This window comes from Oncorhynchus nerka, unplaced genomic scaffold (assembly GCF_034236695.1).
Source record: "Oncorhynchus nerka isolate Pitt River unplaced genomic scaffold, Oner_Uvic_2.0 unplaced_scaffold_865, whole genome shotgun sequence".
In the NCBI taxonomy this organism is placed as follows: Eukaryota; Metazoa; Chordata; class Actinopteri; order Salmoniformes; family Salmonidae; genus Oncorhynchus; species Oncorhynchus nerka.
In genome coordinates, this window is record NW_027040419.1 from 122,633 (window position 1) to 149,675 (window position 27,043).

At 40.8% G+C, this 27,043-nt stretch overlaps 2 long non-coding RNA genes across 2 annotated transcripts in view; both read left to right on the top strand.

Moving 5' to 3' along the window:
- LOC135570982 (uncharacterized) overlaps positions 1-27,043 on the top strand; it is an 80,242-nt gene that overhangs the window by 22,969 nt on the left and 30,230 nt on the right. The window lies entirely within an intron of this gene.
- Positions 22,997-26,267, top strand: LOC135570981 (uncharacterized). Its single transcript, XR_010463613.1, has 2 exons — positions 22,997-23,766; positions 24,764-26,267. It is a non-coding gene; the product is annotated as an uncharacterized LOC135570981 (long non-coding RNA).

A 27,043-nucleotide genomic window follows, 5' to 3' on the forward strand; every position in this document is an offset into this window, starting at 1 on the left:
CTCCCAGAGCTCTGCTGTATCCTTCCCTTTGGTTTCCAGGAATTGACATATTTCCTCACGCAGCTCGAAACATCTGTTCAGTACTTTTCCTCTGCTTAGCCATCTCACCTCTGTGTGATACGGCACGTCTGCGTATTCCGAACCACACTCCTCCAGAAAAGATTTAAACTGGCGGTGATTTAGACCTTTGGCTCTTATAAAGTTAACTACCTGTGTTACTGTGGTCATAACATGTTCCATCTTTAGGGCTTTGGCACACAGTGCTTCCTGATGTATGATGCAGTGGTAAACAGTTAGCTCACCTGCACAGTTCTCTTCCCGCATCTTCTCCCGAACCATGCCCACCAGTCCACTCTTTTTACCGCACATCGCTGGCGCACCATCTGTCGTTAATCCAACGAGTTTATCCCACGGCAGCTTTATTTCAGTTACACATTTGGAAACCTCCTCAAAGATTTCCTTTCCTGTGGTTGTGCCATGCATTGATTTGAATCCTAATAGCTCCTCCGTAACACACAGATTTGAGTCCACTCCACGGATGAAGACTGACAGCTGAGCAGTATCAGATGCGTCGCAGCTCTCATCCACAGCGAGGAGAACGCAACAAAATCTTTTCCCTTTTCCATCAGCTGGTCATACAGATTGGTGGCAAGATCACATGTGCGATCAGCTACTGTGTTCCTGCTCAGGCTCACGTTTGAAAATGCTTGTTTTTTATCTGGGCATACGAGGTCACAAACCTTCATCATGCACTTTTTCATGAACTCTCCCTCATTAAAGGGCCGGGCTGATTTTGCGATCTCTGCTGCCACTATATAACTAGCCTTTACAGCAGCCTCGCTTTGTGATGTGGCTTTTTTAAACATATTCTGTTGTGAAACCAAACTTCTTTTCATCTCCTCTACTTTCTGGCTCCTTTGAGTCATGTCCAGGTCCTTGTATTTGTCATGGTGTTTCGTTTCATAGTGTCGTCTAATGTTGTACTCCTTACTTACAGCCACGTTGACTCCACAAACAAGACAAACAGGTTTGTCTTTTACATATGTAAACAGATATTCTGCCTCCCACTTGTCCAGAAAGCTCCTGTTTTCTGCCTTTCTTTTCGCCATTTTTGGGAAGGGTTAGCTCACTGACAGTTGTAGCGTCTATGTTGCTATGACTACTGTCACAGAGGAGAGAGCGTTTCTGGGTCCTATCCTGATTGGCGCGCGAAAACAGCAGAGCATTATGGGATTCGTAGTATTAGTGGTGAATGCGCTGTATAATACCGGCGGGCCAGCTCTAGTAGTAATTTGGTATTGTCTCGCGGGCCAAATATAATTACCCCGCGGGCCAAATTTGGCCCACGGGCCAGAGTTTGACACCCATGCATTAGAAGATCTGTAGACGGCAGCATTGAAACAATTTACAACACATCGTCAACTAGCAACCTACTCTGTTTCAGTGCTGTTTAAATATCCCACTTATTTTATTCTGCTGTTAGAGGCCATCAGTAGAGACAGTCAGGAAAATAGTCTTTGTAGCAAGTTTTTTTTCTATCAAATCTGGGAAGTGTGTCTATATAGATAAGTACATATACAATTAGGATTTGACTTTAATGTCAAATGTACTGTAACTGTCTAGTTGTTTTATTTATGTTTTAACCTTTATTTAACAAGTCAGTTAAGAACAAATTCTCATTTTCAATGACGGTCTAGGAACAGTGGGTTAACTGCCTTGTTCAGGGGCAGAACAACAGATGTTTACCTTGTCAGCTCGGGGATTTGAATATAGGCTTACACTCTTAAATAAAAGGTGCTATCTAGAACCTAGAAGGATTCTTCCACTGTCCCCATAGGAGAACCCTTTGAAGAACCCTTTTAGTTCCAGGTAGAACCCTTTGGGGTTCCATTTAACAGAGGGTTCTACATGGAACCAACATGAGTCAAATGTGCTGTCTAGTGAAGAGAATCGAAATATGTTGTTTACTGATCTCCTCTCCATTCTAGCACCATACGTTCTGTTGTTTACTGATCTCCTCTCCATTCTAGCACCATACGTTCTGTTGTTTACTGATCTCCTCTCCATTCTAGCACCATACGTTCTGTTGTTTACTGATCTCCTCTCCATTCTAGCACCATACATTTGTTGTTTACTGATCTCCTCTCCATTCTAGCACCATACGTTCTGTTGTTTACTGATCTCCTCTCCATTCTAGCACCATACGTTCTGTTGTTTACTGATCTCCTCTCCATTCTAGCACCATACATTCTGTTGTTTACTGACCTCCTCTCCATTCTAGCACCATACGTTCTGTTGTTTACTGATCTCCTCTCCATTCTAGCACCATACGTTCTGTTGTTTACTGATCTCCTCTCCATTCTAGCACCATACATTCTGTTGTTTACTGACCTCCTCTCCATTCTAGCACCATACGTTCTGTTGTTTACTGATCTCCTCTCCATTCTAGCACCATACGTTCTGTTGTTTACTGATCTCCTCTCCATTCTAGCACCACACGTTCTGTTGTTTACTGATCTCCTCTCCATTCTAGCACCACACGTTCTGTTGTTTATTGACCTCCTCTCCATTCTAGCACCATACGTTCTGTTGTTTACTGATCTCCTCTCCATTCTAGCACCATACGTTCTGTTGTTTACTGATCTCCTCTCCATTCTAGCACCATACGTTCTGTTGTTTACTGATCTCCTCTCCATTCTAGCACCATACGTTCTGTTGTTTACTGATCTCCTCTCCATTCTAGCACCACACGTTCTGTTGTTTACTGATCTCCTCTCCATTCTAGCACCATACGTTCTGTTGTTTACTGATCTCCTCTCCATTCTAGCACCACACGTTCTGTTGTTTATTGACCTCCTCTCCATTCTAGCAGCATACATTCTGTTGTTTACTGATCTCCTCTCCATTCTAGCACCATACGTTCTGTTGTTTACTGATCTCCTCTCCATTCTAGCACCATACGTTCTGCTGTTTACTGATCTCCTCTCCATTCTAGCACCACACGTTCTGTTGTTTACTGATCTCCTCTCCATTCTAGCACCATACGTTCTGTTGTTTACTGATCTCCTCTCCATTCTAGCACCATACGTTCTGCTGTTTACTGATCTCCTCTCCATTCTAGCACCACACGTTCTGTTGTTTACTGATCTCCTCTCCATTCTAGCACCACACGTTCTGTTGTTTATTGACCTCCTCTCCATTCTAGCACCATACGTTCTGTTGTTTACTGATCTCCTCTCCATTCTAGCACCATACGTTCTGTTGTTTACTGATCTCCTCTCCATTCTAGCACCATACGTTCTGTTGTTTACTGATCTCCTCTCCATTCAAACATCATACGTTCTGTTGTTTACTGATCTCCTCTCCATTCTAGCACCATACGTTCTGTTGTTTACTGATCTCCTCTCCATTCTAGCACCATACATTCTGTTGTTTACTGATCTCCTCTCCATTCTAGCACCATACGTTCTGTTGTTTACTGATCTCCTCTCCATTCTAGCACCATACGTTCTGTTGTTTACTGATCTCCTCTCCATTCTAGCACCATACATTCTGTTGTTTACTGATCTCCTCTCCATTCTAGCACCATACGTTCTGTTGTTTACTGGTGTTTAAATGTGGTGACAAACCTGAAGTGGTTCTAATTTTAATAACAAGTTCAGAATTAGTTTATCTTTCTAGAACCTTGGAAGAAATCTAAAAGGAGTGATTGCAACCACCATGGGGTTTGGGGTAACATGTGGTTTGGGGTAACATGTGGTTTTGGGTAACATGTGGTTTTGGGTAACATGGGGTTTTGGGTAACATGTGGTTTTGGGGAACATGGGGTTTTGGGTAACTTGGGGGAACATGGGGTTTGGGGGAACATGGGTTTTGGGGGAACATGGGGTTTGGGGGAACATGGGAATTCGGTAACAATCGGCTTTTAATTATTTTAAGAGAGTAGCTCAATTACGTCTGTTTCATGTTCCAGTATTGCTTCTTATCTTTATTTTTTTGTCTTATTTAGTGTCTCTTAGATTCTTTATCTTATTTAGTGTCTCTTAGATTCTTTATCTTATTTAGTGTCTCTTAGATTCTTTATCTTATTTAGTGTCTCTTAGATTCTTTATCTTATTTAGTGTCTCTTAGATTCTTTATCTTATTTAGTGTCTCTTAGATTCTTTATCTTATTTAGTGTCTCTTAGATTCTTTATCTTATTTAGTGTCTCTTAGATTCTTTATCTTATTTAGTGTCTCTTAGAATCTTTATCTTATTTAGTGTCTCTTAGATTCTTTGTCTTATTTAGTGTCTCTTAGATTCTTTATCTTATTTAGTGTCTCTTAGATTCTTTGTCTTATTTAGTGTCTCTTAGATTCTTTATCTTATTTAGTGTCTCTTAGATTCTTTATCTTATTTAGTGTCTCTTAGATTCTTTATCTTATTTAGTGTCTCTTAGATTCTTTATCTTATTTAGTGTCTCTTAGATTCTTTATCTTATTTAGTGTCTCTTAGATTCTTTATCTTGAAGTGTTTCCATTATTAGTCCAGGTATTATTATAATCATCTGTTCATTCTTTGTTTTTTGAAACATTTTTTAATAAAGGGGTTTGTTGTTGTTTACCTCTCATGATGTTATTGATTATAAACGTTATGATATTGATTATGATGTAGATTAGTGTTATGTTGTTAGTAGTATAGAGATAATGATGTTATTGATTATAAATGTTATGATATTGATTATGATGTAGGTTAGTGTTATGATGTTGCTCTCTAAACTGCCATGTAATCAACTGAATGCTTTTAATAAAATTACAGGCTGTCAGTCTTGTGTGATTTAATTATTAGACAGACTACAACATACAGTATGAATTAACTGAGATCAGTCTGTGTGATTCCCCTCTTGGACAGACTACCTCACACCAGTTAAAGTACATCACCAAGCAGTATCTACCTCTGGTACCAAACATCTACATGTATCAGTTAGTGTAGTAGGGTTTCTCACAGTATCTACCTCTGGTACCAAACATCTTCATGTATCAGTTAGTGTAGTAGGGTTTCTCTCTGTTTCTCTCTCTCTCTCTCTCTCTCTCTCTCTCTCTCTCTCTCTCTCTCTCTCTCTCTCTCTCTCTCAGGCTATGAAAAAAGACAACAGACAATGCATTGATTCAAATCAAATGTATTTATAAAGTCCTTCGTACATCAGCTGATATCTCAAAGTGCTGTGCAGTAACCCAGCCTAAAACCCCAAACAGCAAGCAATGCAGGTGTAGAAGCACGGTGGCTAGGAAAAACTCCCTAGAAAGGCCAGAAACCTAAGAAGAAACCTAGAGAGGGACCAGAATTTACAGAATGAAAGGACCAGGGCTGAGCAGGGACTTCATTTGTACTTTGGTCCTTGGCCCTTTAAAGTTAGAAAGTCCATCAAATTCACATACTGTAGTGTACACATTCATTTATTTATGATTTCATGACTGTTTGATAGTAGATCCCTGAATGGTAAAAAAAAAAACTCTCCAAATAGAAGTATGTAGCTAAAATATTTGACAGGTATATCTTACAGATATTTTGACCATATCTGACAGTCTCCCAGAGGCAGGGCCAATCAAAGGCTCCAGCTCACTGAATGGAACCACCCCTCTCCAACAGAAGATAACGGAATGTTGACATCCTGAATGGAACCACCCCTCTCCAACAGAAGATAACGGAATGTTGACATCCTGAATGGAACCTCCCCTCTCCAACGGAAGATAACGGAATGTTGACATCCTGAATGGAACCTCCCCTCTCCAACAGAAGATAACGGAATGTTGACATCCTGAATGGAACCTCCCCTCTCCAACGGAAGATAACGGAATGTTGACATCCTGAATGGAACCTCCCCTCTCCAACGGAAGATAACGGAATGTTGACATCCTGAATGGAACCTCCCCTCTCCAACAGAAGATAACGGAATGTTGACATCCTGAATGGAACCTCCCCTCTCCAACAGAAGATAACGGAATGTTGACATCCTGAATGGAACCTCCCCTCTCCAACAGAAGATAACGGAATGTTGACATCCTGAATGGAACCTCCCCTCTCCAACAGAAGATAACGGAATGTTGACATCCTGGGAAGATCACCGCCAAATGTCATTCTCTCTTAGCCTCTCAACAATTTTCTGACAGGGAAAAATTCAAAACTACAGGGACAAACAATTGCTTCTGGCCTGTTAGGTTGTATTTGACTATATTATTCTACCAAAACTTCTCAGACTAGAAAATACAATTAGAAAGTACATTTATCAACTATGATTAGAAACTATGATTAGAAACTATGATTAGAAACTATGATTGGAAACTATGATTAGAAACTATGATTGGAAACTATGATTGGAAACTATGATTAGAAACTATGATTGGAAACTATGGCCAACTATGTTCAAACTATGACTATAAGCTATAATTAAAAATGGTGAGAAACTACGATAATAAACTGTGAACAACGATGAAGCCACGTTTGTGTGTGTGAGATTATCTATTATTTAATTGTGTAATATTGCACATTCTCTTTCAATATGTATAACATTTCACTCAAAACCAAAGTAACAAATATTTAACAATGTTTCAAAGTTTTGTATTGCAACAGTTATGTGATAATGACATCCAATTTTTAGGGAATTATTAATATAATGTGTTTTACATAGTGTGCATCTGTGATAACTTTATGAAATAGATCCTCTCTCTCTCAAGCTATGTGACCTTTTTAGCCTCATAGTCCGCCCCATCCCGCATGCGGTATCGTTACTACAGCCTCAAGCTCATTACCATAACGCAACGTTAGCGATTTCTAAAAATCGCAAATGAAATTAAATAAATATGCCTGCTCTCAAGCTTATCCTTTTCTTAACAATCCTGTCGTCTCAGATTTTCAAAATATGCTTTAGAACCAGAGAAAATCAATAATTTGTGTAAGAGTGGTGATAGCTAGCTTAGCATTTAGCGTTAGCATTTAGCACGCAACATATTCACAAAAACCAGCCAAGGAATCAAATAAAATAATTTACCTTTGAAGAACTTCAGATGTTTCAATGAGGAGACTCTCAGTTACATAGCAGATGTCCAGTTTTTCCTGAAAGATTCTTGTGTAGGACACATCGTTCCCTTTTGTTACTATGCATTTGGCTACCGAAACTAACCGAAAATTCAGTCACCTACATGTCGAACTTTTTCCGAATTAACTCCATAATATCGACTGAAACATGGAAAACGTTGTTTGAATCAATCCTGAAGGTGGTTTGTCATATATCTCTCCATTGAAAGCACCGTCCTTGTAGCCTGGTTTGTTCTGAGATTCGAATGGAAAAATACTGGGAGCTGAGTTTTGCGCACCAAATGCCACGCAGACACCAAGAGGAACACTTGGCAATTGTAGTCTCTTATGGTCAATCTTCCAATGATATGCCTACAAATACGTCACAATGCTGCAGAGACCTTGGGGAAACAAGATAAAGAGTCCGTTCATTCCTGTCGCATTCACAGCCATATAAGGCGATCATGGAAAACGTAGCCTCAGAAATCCTGTGCATTTCCTGGTCGGTCATACATCTTGGTTTTGCCCGAAGCATTTGTTCTAAGGGACTCACAGTGAAAATCTTTGCAGTTCTGGAAACGTAAGACTGTCTTCTTTCCAAAACTATCAATTCCAAGCATATTCGAGCATCTTTTCGTGACAAAATATTGCGCTTAAAACGGGCACGTCTTTTTATCCAAAAATGAAATTCTGCCCCTAGAGTACTAACAGGTTAACCCCTCAAAACAGCACCTGTGACCCAAATCCCTCTCAGCCATCACAGATGAACACAAGTTCATGTAATAGATCCTCTCTGTCTCTCTCGGCATGAAACATGAAAATAATATTAATTACATAGTTAATAACTACTTTAAAATCTATTAATTCTCATTAATATATGTAAACAGTTAAATGAAAGTAAAATCTCTGTACATACCTCCTGTTTGAAATGGGGAATGTTGTTGTCGTCGCGGAGATATTTCCCAAATCCAGCCAGCAGATCACAATCCAGAGGGGCTTTTGGTATAAACCACTGCTTTGCATCCCCTTTCTCAGTGTGGTGTCACATGACTGGTTCAATGGTCTGGAAAATATCTGGTATGCAGATTAGAATGAATAAAATACATCCATGTTTGCTTATATACTTATACGTACTACTTGTTAAAAACTTCTTACGGCTGCTGTCCCTGTACAGGGATCAACATCAGCGGAAATTTCAGAGTGACTACTAATAGTACTCGATACAACTCAAACTTTCATTAAAACACACATGCAGGGTACTCAATTAAAGCTACACTCGTTGTGAATCTAGCCAACATGTCAGATTTTTAAAATGCTTTTCGGCGAAAGCATGAGAAGCTATTATCTGATAGCATGCAACCCCCGAAATACCCAAAGGGGACGTAAACAGAATAATTAGCGTAGCCGGCGCTACACAAAACACAGAAATAAAATATAAAACATTCATTACCTTTGACGAGCTTCTTTGTTGGCACTCCTATATGTCCCATAAACATCACAATTGGGTCTTTTTTTTCGATTAAATCCGTCATTGTATACCCAAAATGTCCATTTATGAAGCCCGTCTGATCCATGAAAAAGCACCGTTCCAAAACGCAACGTCATTTTTTTAAATTAAAAAAGTTGCCTATAAACTTTGACAAAACACTTCAAACTACTTTTGTAATCCAACTTTAGGTATTAGTAAACGTTAATAATCAATCAAATTGATCACGGGGCAATCTGTATTCAATAGCAGCACGTTTTGAAATGGTCCATTTTCTCTCTCTCAAAACTTCCAGCTGTGTACTCGATTATAGGAAGTGCTTATTTCTCATCTGACCAAGGATTAACTTCTGTGGAGATGTATAGATGATGTTTTCCTGGTTCTGCATGCACACTCTGTGGAGATGTATAGATTATGTTTTCCTGGTTCTTCATGCACACTCTGTGGAGATGTATAGATATGTTTTCCTGGTTCTTCATGCACACTCTGTGGAGATGTATAGATATGTTTTCCTGGTTCTTCATGCACACTCTGTGGAGATGTATAGATATGTTTTCCTGGTTCTTCATGCACACTCTGCGGAGATGTATAGATATGTTTTCCTGGTTCTTCATGCACATTCTGCGGAGATGTATAGATGATGTTTTTCTAGTTCTTCATGCACACTCTGTGGAGATGTATAGATATGTTTTCCTGGTTCTTCATGCACACTCTGTGGAGATGTATAGATATGTTTTCCTGGTTCTTCATGCACACTCTGTGGAGATGTATAGATATGTTTTCCTGGTTCTTCATGCACACTCTGTGGAGATGTATAGATATGTTTTCCTGGTTCTTCATGCACACTCTGTGGAGATGTATAGATTATGTTTTCCTGGTTCTTCATGCACACTCTGTGGAGATGTATAGATATGTTTTCCTGGTTCTTCATGCACACTCTGCACACAATAGGGATCCTTCTTTGTTTTCTGTAAGACAGTGAATGCACAATAAGTACATGTAATGAAGTTATTACTTAAACCCTCTCTGGGATATGTGGGACGCGTCCCACCTGGCCAACATCCAGTGAAAATGCAGAATGCCAAATTCAAATAAATTACTGTAAAAATTTAACTTCATGAAATTCACACATTCAATACACCAAATTAAAGCGACACTTGTTGTGAATCCAGCCAGCATGTCAGATTTCAAAAATGCTTTACAGTGAAAGCAAACAATGCTATTATCTGAGGACAGCACGCCAGCTAACAATCACAGACCATCATTTTTCAACCCTCATGACGCAGAAATAAAGAGTTGCCAAGTGATTTCAAAAACATTCTGCACACTCTCACCCTCTAACCCTCTGTGAAACATGATAGAAAGCAATTCATTTATGGTCTGATTTAAGAGAAAGAGCCAAATGAGAGTATAAAACCCCCACTGAGAGGTGTGCTATTCCCTTCATTTAGAGAGAACTTACTTTGAACCAGTAGCAGTTGCAGATGCCATCTTGCTCCAAGGAGAAGGAAGTCAATTCTCAATGAAATGTTTTCAGAATATGGGGAAAAGGCAATAATCCAACTCCAGCTCCTTCTAAGTGTCTCGCAGTATGACGTTCTGTAGTGAATGAGTTCAGACTCTGGATAGGTCTTTATATTTACAATCAGATCGGCCCAACCCCTTTACACATTTAAATATTCTATTCAGGGCAAATTGTTTGGTGAAGGGAGGGAATATCACACCTCTGAGTGGGGGTTTTCTCACAAGTTGTATTTGCATTAATTCCATTTGAAAACAAAAGGTTGGCAGTTTGGAAAAACTCTCTCCAAAGGTCACTATCTCAAACTCTCATAAATGTTCTGAAGGGGATCAAAAAATGCAGGGACAATTTAAGGTTCCTCCAGGTGTTATAAATCATTTAATTTATTCAATAGCAGAAGCCTTTATTCAGTAGTATTTACAGCTGTAGTTATGTGACTAAATAAAGTACATTTTCGTTATACCTGATATACGACATAATATGTCATGTGTAAAGCCCTGAAAGCCTATGAAAGTACCAGGGCAGGGCTATGGGCTATGGGCTTTGGGCCTGTGGCATGTGAGCATATGGGCCTGTGGCATGTGAGCATATGGGCCTGTGGCATGTGAGCATATGGGCCTGTGGCATGTGAGCCGATCGAAAGGGTTCAGATCCCCAAATCCGGAGTGGCGGAGATGGGCGCCCTGGAATGGGTTCGCCCCGAGAGAGGGGCCCAAGCCCTGGAATGGGTTCGCCCCGAGAGAGGGGCCCAAGCCCTGGAATGGGTTCGCCCCGAGAGAGGGGCCCAAGCCCTGGAATGGGTTCGCCCCGAGAGAGGGGCCCAAGCCCTGGAATGGGTTCGCCCCGAGAGAGGGGCCCAAGCCCTGGAATGGGTTCGCCCCGAGAGAGGGGCCCAAGCCCTGGAATGGGTTCGCCCCGAGAGAGGAACCAAAGCCCTGGGATGGGTTCGTCCCGAGAGAGGAGCCCAAGCCCTGGAATGGGTTCGCCCCGAGAGAGGAGCCAAAGCCCTGGAATGGGTTCGCCCCGAGAGAGGAGCCAAAGCCCTGGAATGGGTTCGCCCCGAGAGAGGAGCCAAAGCCCTGGAATGGGTTCGCCCCGAGAGAGGGGCCAAAGCCCTGGAATGGGTTCGCCCCGAGAGAGGGGCCCAAGCCCTGGAATGGGTTCGCCCCGAGAGAGGGGCCCAAGCCTTGGAAAGCATCGCGGTTCCGGCGGCGTCCGGTGAGCTCTCGCTTGCCCTTGAAATTCTGGGGAAGAGGGTGTAAATGTCTGGGGGTGTTTTAAAAATCGAAAAAAACTCAAAACTTTGCCAAAATGCTCTCAAATTATAGGTTGTCACACTGGAACAGAGCATTTGTGATACATCACTGTGACTGTCCAATTTATGGATCTATGCAGCCCCAAAACAGGCTTGTTTTGCTGTATGTTCAAATCATGGCATGTTTATATAAATTGTCTGGGGGTGTTTAAAAATCGATACAAAGCTTCAATGTTTACGACAATGGTCTCAAATTGGAGATCTAGTTACACTGGAACAGGGCATGTGTGATACCAGGTGTTTAGTAAAACATAACTACACGAAAATCACTACATGCCGTGGCCCCCAGATAGACCCTTCTCTAATATATATGCTACGTGACTTTTTGGAAACGGATCAGACAAAACAAGGGGTTGGAAACGGATCAGACAAAACAAGGGGTTGGAAACGGATCAGACAAAACAAGGGGTTGGAAACGGATCAGACAAAACAAGGGGTTGCTCGCCAATTTGCCGATGATTTGATATATTATTTTTTATTTTCATTTTTTATTATTATTATTATTATATTTTCTTTCCGCCTTTATATAATATTTATTTAACCAGGCAAGTCAGTTAAGAACACATTCTTATTTTCAATGACGGCCTAGGAACGCAGAATGACAGATTTTTAACCTTGTCAGCGAGGGAGTTCCAACTTGCAACCTTACAGTTAACTAGTCCAGCGCTCCAACCACCTGATTACATTGCACTCCAGGAGGAGTCTGTCTGTTACGCGAATGCAGTAAACTACGTAAGTTTCTAGCTGCATTACACTTATCTTACAAAAAACAATCAATCAATGACTGTCATTGCTCCAATGTTACTTCACCATAAACATCAATGCCTTTCTTCAAATCAATACACAAGTATATATTTTTAAACCTGCATATTTAGCTAAAAGAAATCCAGGTTAGCAGGCAATATTAACCAGGTGAAATTGTGTCATTTCTCTTGCGTTCATTGCACGCAGAGTCAGGGTACATGCAACAGTTTGGGCTGCCTGGCTCTTTGCAAACTAATTTGCCAGAATTTTACGTAATTATGACATAACATTGAAGGTTGTACAATGTAACAGGAATATTTAGACTCATGGACCCGTTAGATAAAATACGGAACGGAACAAACGTCTTGTTTTCGAGTTGATAGTTTCCGGATTAGTCAAAGGTATATGGTTTAGAGAGAAATAGTTGACGCGTTATAATTCCTGTAATAACTTGCGGCTGAATTTGAAAGGGATTCCTTCGTTATTTTACTGTTCATGTCTTCCATAGAGAATGTCTTGATCTACTTCAGATAAGGTCTGTGTTTCGTGCAGGTTGGGGTGCAGGTTAGGGTGTAGGTTAGGGTGCAGGTTAGGGTGCAGGTTAGGGTGTAGGTTAGGGTGCAGGTTAAGGTGCAGGTTAGGGTGCAGGTTAGGGTGCAGGTTAGGGTTCAGGCTTAAACCGCCTCTGCGTTTTGATACCCGTGTAAATCTCACTAGGATAAGGTAACGTTTGTCAACATATTTTCATAAATGATCTTTGCTTATATTTAGCCAATATTGATCAGAGTTACCTTGTCCTATGGATATCTACACAGTTATACAATTGGCAAGGTGGTGTAAGCCTACACTCAACACAGACCTTATTTTAAGTGAATCTAAAAATATCCTATGGAATAAATGAAGGAACCGCTTTTCAGATTTTGCTTGAAGGTGTCATGGGAATTATGACTCGCACTTTGGTAGTCAATTCTTACCATGTCCATTATTAAAATAGGATTTCCTGCATATAGAAATTATAGTTTTTGTTTTCAACATTCATCACAGGTAACTTAAACTCTATTTTTATTCAAACAGTTGAGAGTATTTGTCTCCTAAGCAGACTTCAGTATCATTGTCACTTCAGAGGTGTGTGTGTGTGTGTGTGTGTGTGTGTGTGTGTGTGTGTGTGTGTGTGTGTGTGTGTGTGTGTGTGTGTGTATTTGTGTATAATATTAAGTTAAAATAAAAGTGTTCATTGTTCATTCAGTATTGTTGCAATTGTCATTATTACAAAAATGTGTGTGTATGATATATATATACAGTGGGGCAAAAAACTTCCACCAATTGTGCTTTAAGAGGCTCCTCTGTCCTCCACTCGTTACCTATATTAATGGCACCTGTTTAAACTTGTTATCAGTATAAAATACACCTGTCCACAACCTCAAACAGTCACACTCCAAACTCTATGCTGGAATATACTATAGCTGAGATCCCAATACCCATGTAAACATAGCTAAACATAGCTTACTGATAGATCAATGAGGTTAGATCCAATACCCATGTAAACATAGCTTACTGATAGATCAATGAGGTTAGATCCAATACCCATGTAAACATAGCTTACTGATAGATCAATGAGGTTAGATCCCAATACCCATGTAAACATAGCTTACTGATAGATCAATGAGGTCAGATCCCAATACCCATGTAAACATAGCTTACTGATAGATCAATGAGGTTAGATCCAATACCCATGTAAACATAGCTTACTGGCAGATCAATGAGGTTAGATCCAATACCCATGTAAACATAGCTTACTGACAGATCAATGAGGTTAGATCCAATACCCATGTAAACATAGCTTACTGACAGATCAATGAGGTTAGATCCAATACCCATATAAACATAGCTTACTGACATATCAATGAGGTTAGATCCAATACCCATGTAAACATAGCTTACTGACAGATCAATGAGGTTAGATCCAATACCCATGTAAACATAGCTAAACATAGCTTACTGACAGATCAATGAGGTTAGATCCAATACCCATGTAAACATAGCTTACTGACAGATCAATGAGGTTAGATCCCAATACCCATGTAAACATAGCTTACTGACAGATCAATGAGGTTAGATCCAATACCCATGTAAACATAGCTTACTGACAGATCAATGAGGTTAGATCCAATACCCATGTAAACATAGCTTACTGATAGATCAATGAGGTTAGATCCAACACCCATGTGTTGCGAACAGGTCGATTGTAGCGGTAGTCGTTTCGATGGAGAATAACTTGACAGTTATTTTGACCGCGGTGGTTATTGAAGTCGTGGTTTCGTGGAAGAAACCGTTGTTGTGCATCATCTTTCAACGCTCCAATACCTGATAATGACCAAACCTGTTTAGGCTTTTTGGGAATTTAACTTCAATTAACCTGAAAGTGTTCATAGTATAAACATTTGTTGGGTTGGTAGAATGTGGAAAGACCCACCTCATTGGTTAATATTCACTGTAGTAGAAACATCTGTTGTGTTGGTAGAATGTGGAAAGACCCACCTCATTGGTTAATATTCACTGCAGTAGAAACATCTGTTGGGTTGGTAGAATGTGGAAAGACCCTCCTCATTGGTTAATATTCACTGTAGTAGAAACATCTGTTAGGTTGGTAGAATGTGGAAGTATGTTTTAAATTCATACTTATTACAAATCTGCAGTTGTCTGACTATTATATTATTATTTAATGAAAGAAATGTAAAAATGCACTTTTTGTCTGGAAATAAAATAAACATTTATCTGCGTTAACCACTCCAGTCAACAGATGGCGATATGCGTTTTTCAGGCGATGCTATCAGAGTGACGTATAATGTAGTGGACGGGACGCTTCTTCAACAACATCTCGTCAGCCACCTCGGTAGCTTCCTAGCGGAAACGTTCAAGCTGTTCAGACTGCTTCGGTCTATATTTACTTCTGTATTTGGAACATAATTCTGTCTTTTAACTAGTTTCCCCATTTCATGTCATATTTCCGTTTAGTCAGGTAACGGTACCTGGTTTGATAAATGAGCCTATCACTAGGCTAGTCGCTAACTAGCTAGGTTAGCTGGCTAACATCCCCGACCATGAGCTCAGCAAGCTGCTGCCCTCCTGCTAAAAAAGAGGTCTGCTGGAAGGAGAAAGAAGGTATTTGGCTGAACGTTGTCGTGAAAGAGGAGAATGAAGAGGAGGATGTCACAGTAAACGAAGAAGTAGAGGGTGAGGCTGTTACACAGAAAGAAGAGGAAGAAAACGATTATACTTTTTTCGGAGTGAATGAAGGAGAGATAACTGTCATATTGAAGGAGGAGGAGAGGGAAGAAGAGGAGGAGACAGAAGATCTGAGTAACACCAGTAAGTCCTGTCTTGAAAATAGTTGTTGAACTGATACGTGGTTTTAAAACGGCATTCTACTCTAGTTCTGAGCTTAAATGCCGTTTTTTAATGTAGGAATTGATAAAGCTACACTGTAAGATGTGAATACCATCAAGAAGCTGCCCAACAACAAAACGTTAACAATGGATTTGCACCCAAAATCACAACTTAAATGTCTCACGGAATGGACTTGACTTCATTCAATACTGCAATTCCACTGTACTAAACTGGAGGCGATTTACAGCCCACCGTTGACTGCGGTCAAGTGAGCCGACAGTCGCAAAACCGCAAAACGCGGTCAGGCCATCTGCTCTTCGGTTTCTTCCTGAATTTGCGTGCGTGAAAACACTTTACGGAATGGTGTTTTTTCAGGTAGGGAAACTGAGTTGAATGGACTCTCATGCAGAGGTAGTCGAGACGATGGCTACAAATCATTACAAGCAAACCGTTTGAAGCACACCTATTCAATCTTCCATAATAAAAATGATACCAAATCGTTTATTTAATTTCCGCGTTATCATAGGGTACTTTATCATTGCTAGAGTGTCAAGCGTAGGCTGGACTGGTGTAAACGCTACAACATACAATGACATTCTAGACCATTCTATAGGCCTCTCTGACTAAGAACCACACAGAGACCTGCATTTTGTAGTGGCTTTAATAACACTTGTGAAAACTGACTTCAGCTGATTGAGGGATCTAGTCTAGATTATACATCATAGGAAGTTTTATCGTGTGGAGGTTTCATTCAGGTCTCTGTTTAATTAAATCATCTGTTTGTCTTTGACAGGAGAGAGACCAGACTCTCCTTCTGACAGCAGGAAGAGTCCTTCAGGGAAACCAGACCCCGAGACGTCCAAACCAGCAGGACGACATCACTGCTCCCAGTTTGGAAAGAGTTTTACTCAGTTAGGGAGCCTGAGAACACATAAGAGAATACACACTGGAGAGAAGCCTTACCACTGTACCCAATGTGGAATGTCGTTTACCCAGTTAGGGAGCCTGAGAACACATAAGAGAATACACACTGGAGAGAAGCCTTACCACTGTTCCCAATGTGGAATGGCGTTTACCCAGTTAGGGAGCCTGAGAACACATAAGAGAATACACACTGGAGAGAAGCCTTACCACTGTTCCCAATGTGGAATGACGTTTACCCAGTTAGGGAGCCTGCAAACACATGAGAGGGGACACACAGGGGAAAAGCTTTTCCAATGTTCCCATTGTGGATAGAGTTTTGGCCAGGTAGGAAACCTGAACAAGCATGAGAGGACACACACAGGTAAGAAGATGTACCGCTGCTCCCAGTGTGGAGAGAGATTTACCCGGTTAAGGTTCCTGAAAGAGCATGAAGGAATACATACAAATATGTCAGAGTCAAGGCCCGCGGGCCACATCCGGCCCGCAAGAAGGTTTTTTACGGCCCCTGGGATGATCTTGATTTATTATTAGAACCGGCCCGCAGCAAGCCGGCAGCCCGCAGATCTTTTACACGCACCAATACTACATTTCCCACAATGCAAAGGTGACGCACCGAGCAGTAGGCTGCTTCATTTCAATATTTATTGGCACAGCAGTCGTCAGCATCACAGTAAAATTAACTTTCAGATACCCATCAAAAATGGCAAAACGGAAGGTGGATACTGAGAACCGGGGGTTTCAAACAAGGTGGGAGTCGGAGTATATGTTCACGAAGGTAGCTGGAAAACCTGTGTGTCTTCTGTGTGGAGAAAGTGTGGCGGTACTGAAAGAGTATAATCTGAGACGACATTATGAAACGAAACACGCGGACAAAAACAAGAATATGGACATGGAACAAAGGCTACAAAAGGCAGAGGAATTAAAACGAGGCCTCAAATCTCGACAGGCTCTGTTCAAAAAAGCCAAATCACAAGGCCAGGCTGCTGTCAAGGCCAGTTTTATTTTGGCAGAAGAGATCGCTAAATCAGCCCGGCCATTTACGGAGGGGGATTTCATCAAAAACTGCATGATTAAAGTTTGTGACGAAGTTTGCCCAGAAAAAGGCAACTCTTTTTAAATGTGAGTCTGAGCAGAAACACCATTGCCGAGAGAGTAGACCAGTTGTCCATCAATCTAAAAGAGCAGCTTGTGAAAAAGGGAAAATATTTTATTGCATATTCCTTGGCTGTGGATGAGAGCACCGACATTTCTGACATTGCCCAGTTGTCAATTTTCATCCGCGGAGTGGACTCCAACCTAAGCGTGACAGAGGAGTTTTTGGCTTTACGTCCTATGCATGGCACAACTACGGGGCATGATTTGTATGAAGAGGTGTCAAGATGTGTAAATGAGATGGAGCTGCCTTGGGAAAAACTCGTGGGTTTGACAACCGACGGAGCACCTGCGATGTGTGGACACAGGAGCGGACTGGTGGCGAAGATACGGGAAAAGATGCAAGAGGAAAACGCGACAGGTGAGCTGACAGCTTATCATTGTATCATACACCAGGAAGCGTTGTGCGGTAAAGCCTTGAAAATGGAGCATGTAATGAGCATCATCACGCGCACAGTTAACTTTATCAGAGCCAAAGGTTTGAATCACCGCCAGTTCAAGGCATTTCTGACGGAGTTAGAAACGGAGCATGGTGATTTGCCTTATCACACAGAGGTGCGATGGCTAAGCCAGGGAAAGGTGCTTCAAAGATGTTTCGAGCTTCGTGAGGAGATTTGTCTGTTCTTGGACAGCAAAGGGAAAGACACAACACAACTCCGAGACGAAATGTTTCTGTGTGAAATGGCTTTTCTGTGTGACATTACGAGTCATCTGAATGCAATAAACTTGCAGCTGCAGGGTCGGGATCGTGTCATCTCTGATATGTACAGTACAGTGAAGGCATTTAAAACCAAACTGACTCTGTGGGAGACGCAGATGCGGAAAGAAAATTTGAGCCACTTTCCCAGCTGCCAGACCATGAAAGAGAAGCTCTCTACCAGTGCGTTCCCGAGCACACAGTTGGCTGATAAAATAGGTATGCTTGCCACTGACTTTCGACGCCGATTTGCTGACTTTGAAGCACAAAAAGCAGGTTGGAACTGCTCGGTAACCCATTTGCTGTTGACGTGGAAAGCTCACCACCAAACCTCCAAATGGAGTTGATTGACCTCCAATGCAATGATGCACTGAGGGCAAAATATGCGGCAGTGGGTGCTGCGGAGTTCGCCCGTTTCCTCCCGGCACAATGCCCCAGCTGCGCATCCAGGCTGCTCAAACGTTGTCTATGTTTGGCAGCACATACCTGTGTGAACAACTGTTTTCTTTGATGAACCTGAACAAAACATCACACAGAAGTCGACTTACTGCTGAACACCTCCACTCAATTCTGAGGATTTCTTCAGCTCAGAGCCTTACCCCGAACATTGATGAACTTGTGGAAAAGATGGGACACCACCAAGTATCACCCTCAACCTCAAACAAGTGAACATTACTGTGCAATCACATATTTAGAGTTTTTACTCAGTTCAAGTTTAAAAGTTAAAATTTAATATTTGTTTTCACTGCATGTTACTTCTCCTTAAACAAAGTGTTGTTTTTGATTAATAGATTTTTGCACTTTATTTTTTTGTATTTCAATCCAATTATATTTTAAAAATATTTCAGTTGAGTGGATGATAGAAAATTGCTATTATTGTTTTTTCTTTGAAGTAAATTTAGCCCACTTTTGCTAAAATAGAAAATATAGTCTACTGATGGTGTCTTGAATACCGGTTTCTTTCATTTAATGTTCATGTTATGGGGATATTTATATAAAGGAAATTTGTCTTTTGTGTCTGTTGAAAATTAAAGATTACTGACAGAGCCATAAGAAAATATTGCTTTATTTATCTGATCATATTGTAATATATTTGTTAGGTTTTCAGTAGGTTCAATTAGGTTCACTAGACTATATGCGTCATTTAAAAATTTTTCAATGAACATTCGAACAGTCCGGCCCTCGTCTTGTAGCTGATTTTTTTATTTGGCCCTCCGTCCATTTGACTTTGACACCCCTGTTCTAGACCATTCTATAGGCCTCTCTGACTAAGAACCACACAGAGACCTGCATTTTGTAGTGGCTTTAATAACACTTGTGAAAACTGACTTCAGCTGATTGAGGGATCTAGTCTAGATTATACATCATAGGAAGTTTTATCGTGTGGAGGTTTCATTCAGGTCTCTGTTTAATTAAATCATCTGTTTGTCTTTGACAGGAGAGAGACCAGACTCTCCTTCTGACAGCAGGAAGAGTCCTTCAGGGAAACCAGACCCGAGACGTCCAAACCAGCAGGACGACATCACTGCTCCCAGTTTGGAAAGAGTTTTACTCAGTTAGGGAGCCTGAGAACACATAAGAGAATACACACTGGAGAGAAGCCTTACCACTGTACCCAATGTGGAATGTCGTTTACCCAGTTAGGGAGCCTGAGAACACATAAGAGAATACACACTGGAGAGAAGCCTTACCACTGTTCCCAATGTGGAATGTCGTTTACCCAGTTAAGGAGCCTGAGAACACATAAGAGAATACACACTGGAGAGAAGCCTTACCACTGTTCCCAATGTGGAATGACGTTTACCCAGTTAGGGAGCCTGCAAACGCATGAGAGGGGACACACAGGGGAAAAGCTTTTCCAATGTTCCCATTGTGGATAGAGTTTTGGCCAGGTAGGAAACCTGAACAAGCATGAGAGGACACACACAGGTAAGAAGATGTACCGCTGCTCCCAGTGTGGAGAGAGATTTACCCGGTTAAGGTTCCTGAAAGAGCATGAAGGAATACATACAAATACACAGGAGGAGAAGACATACCACTGCTCTCATTGTGGAAAGACATTTTCCCAGTCAGAGAACCTGAAAACACATGAGAGAATCGAGAGGCTCTGTTCTGACTTGTGTTTTTGACTGAGAATGTGTGTGTTTGTTTGGGCTGTCAGACTTGAGTTCACTTTGTGTAATGTTAGTGCACTATTTTTAATTGTGATTAATCCATTGTCTGAAAGGGTTGAAAACACAATGAAAACATCCAGAATACATCCTATATACAGCTAGAATCTACAATGCCATGTAAACACAAGATGACATTGAGGTTAAATAAAGTGTGATTTATCAATGGAACATATTTTGACACGTCCACTGTGTGTCTCTGTAGAGTCATAATATCCATAACAACTAGAGGTCAAACAGGGAGATGGTTCCATTCATTTTCCCCACAGGGCTGTGTTTTGTTTAGACTCACCCTGGTGTGATGTTTTGATAACCATGTAAACCTCTCTGGGACAAGGTGACTGAGGACACAGTGTGTTGTGAATTTATTGTCATGTTTTTAAAATGGTATAACTGCCTTTATTTTAGCTGGACCCCAGGAAGAGTAGCTGCTGCCTTGGCAGGATCTAATGGGGATCCATAATAAACCCCAGGAAGAGTAGCTGCTGCCTTGGCAGGAACTAATGTGGATCCATAATAAACCCCAGGAAGAGTAGCTGCTGCCTTGGCAGGAACTAATGGGGATCCATAATAAACCCCAGGAAGAGTAGCTGCTGCCTTGGCAGGAACTAATGGGGATCTATAATAAACCTCAGGAAGAGTAGCTGCTGCCTTGGCAGGAACTAATGGGGATCCATAATAAACCCCCAGGAAGAGTAGCTGCTGCCTTGGCAGGAACTAATGTGGATCCATAATAAACCCCAGGAAGAGTAGCTGCTGCCTTGGCAGGAACTAATGTGGATCCATAATAAACCCCCAGGAAGAGTAGCTGCTGCCTTGGCAGGAACTAATGTGGATCCATAATAAACCCCAGGAAGAGTAGCTGCTGCCTTGGCAGGAACTAATGGGGATCTATAATAAACCCCAGGAAGAGTAGCTGCTGCCTTGGCAGGAACTAATGGGGATCCATAATAAATACAAATACTTTTATCAATATATTTGTCTCTCTTTACTCTCAGATTTGAAAATGCTAATTAGCATCAAAGTAGACAACATGCAAGACTACAAATCCCTGCAAGCTCCTGCAAGTCATCTCTAGCCAACACCTTTCACAGAACAGTTCACAGATTTGTCCATTGAAATAAATGTTGACAATTTAATCATTGATTCACCTCCCTGGCCAAGGCCCTTCTCCCCCGATGTCTCAGTTTGTCCGGGTGGCCAGCTCTAGAAAGAGTATTGGTGGTTCCAAACTTCTTCCATTTAAGAATGATGGCGGCCATTGTGTTCATGGGGAACGTCAATGCTACAGACATTTTTGGTACCTTTCCACAGATCTGTGCCTCGACACAATCCTGTCTCAGATCTTCTGTCTCCTCCTCTTCTTCCCTCTCCTCCTCCTTCAATATGACAGTTATCTCTCCTTCATTCACTCCAAAATCCTGTCTTCGAGCTCTACGGACAATTCCTTTGACCTCATGGCTTGGTTTTTGCTCTGACATGCACTGTGAACTGTGGGACCTTATATAGACAGGTGTGTTCCTTTCTAAATCATGTCTAATGAATTGAATTTACCACAGGTGGACTCCAATCAAGTTGTAGAAACATCTCAAGGATGATCAATGGAATCAGGATGTCTGAGCTCATTTTCGAGTCTCATAGCAAAGGGTCTGAATACTTAAGTAAATACATTTGGAAAAATGTCAAATCTGTTATTGGTTTGTTATTATGGGGTATTGTGTGTAGGTTGATGAGGGGAAAAACATATTCAATTTTAGAATGAAGCTGTAACGTAACTAAATGTGGAATAAGTGAAGGGGTCTGAATACTTAATGAATACACTGTATACCACTGGAAGAGGTTTCTATCATTGGCAGTTTTGTACACAGTCAGGTGATACGTGGTATAGAAAGTCCAATCTTAGGAGAGAACATGGGAGGCACTATACTGTGTGTCTGCAGGTGTCTATCTGGTCAAAACCACTGATACAGGTGTCCCTCCACCCTCTGGTGGGATGGATCATGTCTTCAAATACTTAGATGTGTGTGTATTGGGTATATGTTGTGAAATTATTAGATATTACTTGTTAGATATTACTGCACTGTCGGAGCTAGAAACACAAGCATTTTGCTACACCTGCAATAACATTTGCTAAACACGTGTATGTGACAAATAAAATGTGATTTTAATTTGAAATAAATGTCCTATTTATCAAAGGTGCTTTTGGCTGGTGTCAAAATGACTCCAAAGGATTTGAATTTGTTAAAAGTCCATATTGATACAGAAACACTAAACCATGATTTAGATGTATTAAGAACAAGTTGATTGACAAAGTCATGAAACATAGGATGAATTGAATGAACCACATTTTGGCTGTGATAAAAGATATGCATCTGGGGTCAAAATGATCCATGTCAGAACTATGGATCAATGTAAATATGTAGTGGGTCTAACGTTTGTTTTAAATTGTCACTCATTATAAATGAATCAATCAACACATGCTTCTCTTTGAACGACTTAATATGATAATCAACTTTAATGAAATAAATTAAAAATAAACTTTTGGTTCCTCAACTGCGTTGCCCCTCCAGTCAGCAGATGGCGATGTGCGTCTTTTACGTTCAGGCGACGCTGCCAGTGTGACGTATAATCTAGTGGACGGGACGCTCCTTCAACAACAACAGTTAGACACCTCGGTAGCTTTATAGCAAACATAGCTACAACATTCACTCTCTTTACACTGTTTTGGTGTATATTAGTCGCTGTGTATTAACCACACTTCTGTCGTATGTACGTGTTGGCCCATTTAATTATATATTTACGTTGTTTGTCAGCTAGCTGGTTTGCTAAATTAGCTTAGAACTAGGCTAGTTGCTAATGCTAGCTAGCGAACATCTCCGACCATGAGTTCACTAAGCTACTCTCCTCCTGCTAAAGAAGAGGAGGTCTTCTGGACGGAGAAAGAAGCTCTCCTGAAAGAGGAGGAGGAAGAGAAGGATGTTACAATACAAAAACAAGTAGAGGGTGAGGCTGTTACCGTGAAAGAAGAAGAGAAAGACGTTTCAGTGAAAGAAAAGGAAGACTCGTTCGGAGTGAAAGAGGAGGAGGATGTTACAGTAAAAGAAGAGGAAGCGGAGAGAGAGGAGGATGCAGTTTTGGAGTGAAAGAGGGGGAAGGGGAGATGACTGTCACATCGAAAAAGGAGGAGGAGGACGAAGAAGAGGAAACTGGATATCTGGGCCCGGTTTCCCCAACGCATCTTAAGGCATCCTATGGTTCTGACGGTGAACTCAGCCGTAAGATGGTTTTGAGAAACCGGGCCGTGATTAACACTAGTAAGTACTGTCTTAAAAACAGAGGCACAAACTCTGCAGTTGTTGAACTGATGTGTGGTGTTAAAGGGGAAATATGTAATTGCTACATTTATATTATTTATAGCCATTGATTCTTGAAGAATATAACACAAACCTCATGAGCTCACAATGTAGAATGTTTTAACATTGTAGTAGGAGTATTTTAATGATGTCACAATGTAGAATGTTTTAACATTGTAGAAGGAGTATTTTAATGATGTCACAATGTAGAATGTTGTCACATTGTAGGAGTATTTTAATGATGTCACAATGTAGAATGTTTTAACATTGTAGAAGGAGTATTTTAATGATGTCACAATGTAGAATGTTTAAACATTGTAGTAGGAGTATTTTAATGATGTCACAATGTAGAACACTAAACGTTTGCTCCCTGTTCAATTGATTTCTGCATGATATGGATATTAGTTGTTAGGTGACGTTATGGGTCCTACAGTAGGTCTATGTTGTTAGGTGAAGTTATGGGTCCTACAGTAGGTCTATGTTGTTGTTAGGTGACGTTATGGGTCCTACAGTAGGTCTATGTTGTTGTTAGATGAAGTTATGGGTCCTACAGTAGGTCTATGTTATTCGTATGACTAGCGGTTTCCACATTAGCATGGAGGAGTTTCTGCAACCAAATTCCGCGTGCATTGCCCTCGAGCGCCTATTTTAGCAAACACAGAAAGGGGCCTATATTGGTGACCAAAGGTTGTCTGGCACACTGCTTAGGGGTTCAGCAACTGTAATAACTTATTTCTAGCCGACAATCATTGATGTTACTACTAATGTGAAAACAAGACAAAATATGACTATTGTTGCTCACTTGACTGTCTTAAGACAATTGTCAAATAATTGTAATATTCATTACAGACATCAATTGTTGTACAACATCATGGCTACACTGTTGGCATCACCTTTTACAGTGGATTTCTGCTGTTGTGGGCCTTTAACCATCTGTCTGACTTTGTTGTTCACACAGGAGAGAGACGTGACTATCGTGGATCCTCTGGGGAGCCTCAACAACATCATGAAGCTGACGAGGCTGAGAAGAGTCCCTCCCGATCAGAACACCTCAAGAAACACCAGTGGAGACCAACAGGGAAGAAATCTCACTGCTGCTCTGACTGTGGGAAGAGTTACTTAAGATTAAATTAACTAAAAGTACACATGAGAATTCACACTGGAGAGAAACCTTATAGCTGTGATCAATGTGGGAAGAGTTTTACTCAGTCAAGCAGCCTGTTATCTCACCAGAGAACACACACAGGAGAGAAACCTTACAGCTGTGATCAATGTGGGAAGAGTTTTACTCAGTCAAGCAACCTGGTATCACACCAGAGAACACACACAGGAGAGAAACCTTACAGCTGTTATCAATGTGGGAAGAGTTTTACTCAGTCAAGCAACCTGGTATCACACCAGAGAACACACACAGGAGAGAAATCTTATAGCTGTGATCAATGTGGGAAGAGTTTTACTTCATCTAGTCATCTGATTATACACCAGAGAACACACACAGGAGATAAATCTCATAGCTGTGATCAATGTGACAAGAGATACTCTGATGAAAGATCTCTGATCAAACATCAGAAAATACATTAATGAAGGAGTTGTTTCATGATATCAATGAATTAATGTCACCATGTAGAATGTTTAAACATTGTAGTAGGAGTATTTTAATGATGTCACAATGTAGAATGTTTTAACATTGTAGAAGGAGTATTTTAATGATGTCACAATGTAGAATGTTTTAACATTGTAGAAGGAATATTTTAATGATGTCACAATGTAGACTGTTTTAACATTGTAGAAGGAGTATTTTAATGATGTCACAATGTAGAATGTTTAAACATTGTAGTAGGAGTATTTTAATGATGTCACAATGTTGAACACTAAACGTTTGCTCCCTGTTCAATTGATTTCTGCATGATATGGATATTAGCCTCAGGGGGGAAATCCAGGCTCTGAATGTAAAGAGTGATATTTATATGATATAACAGAAAGTGACTAACACAAAAAGAGCTGTGTTACACTTACAGCATTGGTGACCCACTTGAATCAAAATGATGCTAGATGTTTTCTACAAGTTGTCCTCTAACCAATTGATGTACACATTATTCCCAGATTCCATGTGGTGTTTGAGCTGTTAGTTTTAACGGGACAAACTCATCTCCAGACTCTCACGCAATTGATTTCAACATGATATCGATGAGTGATGAAAAATAAGTGTTGCGTTCCTTTGTTTAACGACCTCTAAATGTAAATGCATCTCTCCAAAATGTAGCTGACTGTCTTCTGCAGGTTGTCCTCTAACCAGGGAGGTAAAATATATCTCCCATTTCCATGTGTTTTTTTAGTTGTGTTAGTTTCAACAGCACCTACAACCTGATTTGTCCGTTAACCAGTGATACTTATTACTTATACTTAATACTTATTTTCCACCATAATTTGCAAATAAATTCATTAAAAATCCTACAATGTGATTTTCTGGATTTTTTTCTCATTTTGTCTGTCATAGTTGAAGTGGACCTATGATGAAAATTACAGGCCTCTCTCATCTTTTTAAGTGGGAGAACTTGCACAATTGGTGGCTGACTAAATACTTTTTTGCCCCACTGTACACTAAATACATGTAATATAGCCTATATAGTCTGACCCTTACATAACATTCTAACCACTACCCTGCTGCCCCAATAATACACTAAATACATGTAATATAGCCTATACAGTCTGATCCTTACATAACATTCTAACCACTAGGCTACCCTGCTGCCCCAATAATACACTAAATACATGTAATATAGCCTATACAGTCTGATCCTTACATAACATTCTAACCACTACCCTGCTGCCCCAATAATACACTATATACATGTAATATAGCCTATACAGTCTGATCCTTACATAACATTCTAACCACTACCCTGCCGTCCCAATATTGTGAGAGGTGATATTCTCCTGGACCAGACAGCATCTCAGGTGATATTCTCCTGGACCAGACAGCATCACAGGCGATATTCTCCTGGACCAGACAGCATCACAGGTGATATTCTCCTGGACCAGACAGCATCACAGGTGATATTCTCCTGGACCAGACAGCATCACAGGTGGTATTCTCCTGGACCAGACAGCATCACAGGCGATATTCTCCTGGACCAGACAGCATCACAGGTGATATTCTCCTGGACCAGACAGCATCACAGGTGATATTCTCCTGGACCAGACAGCATCACTGCTATAACAGCCTCCACTCTTCTGG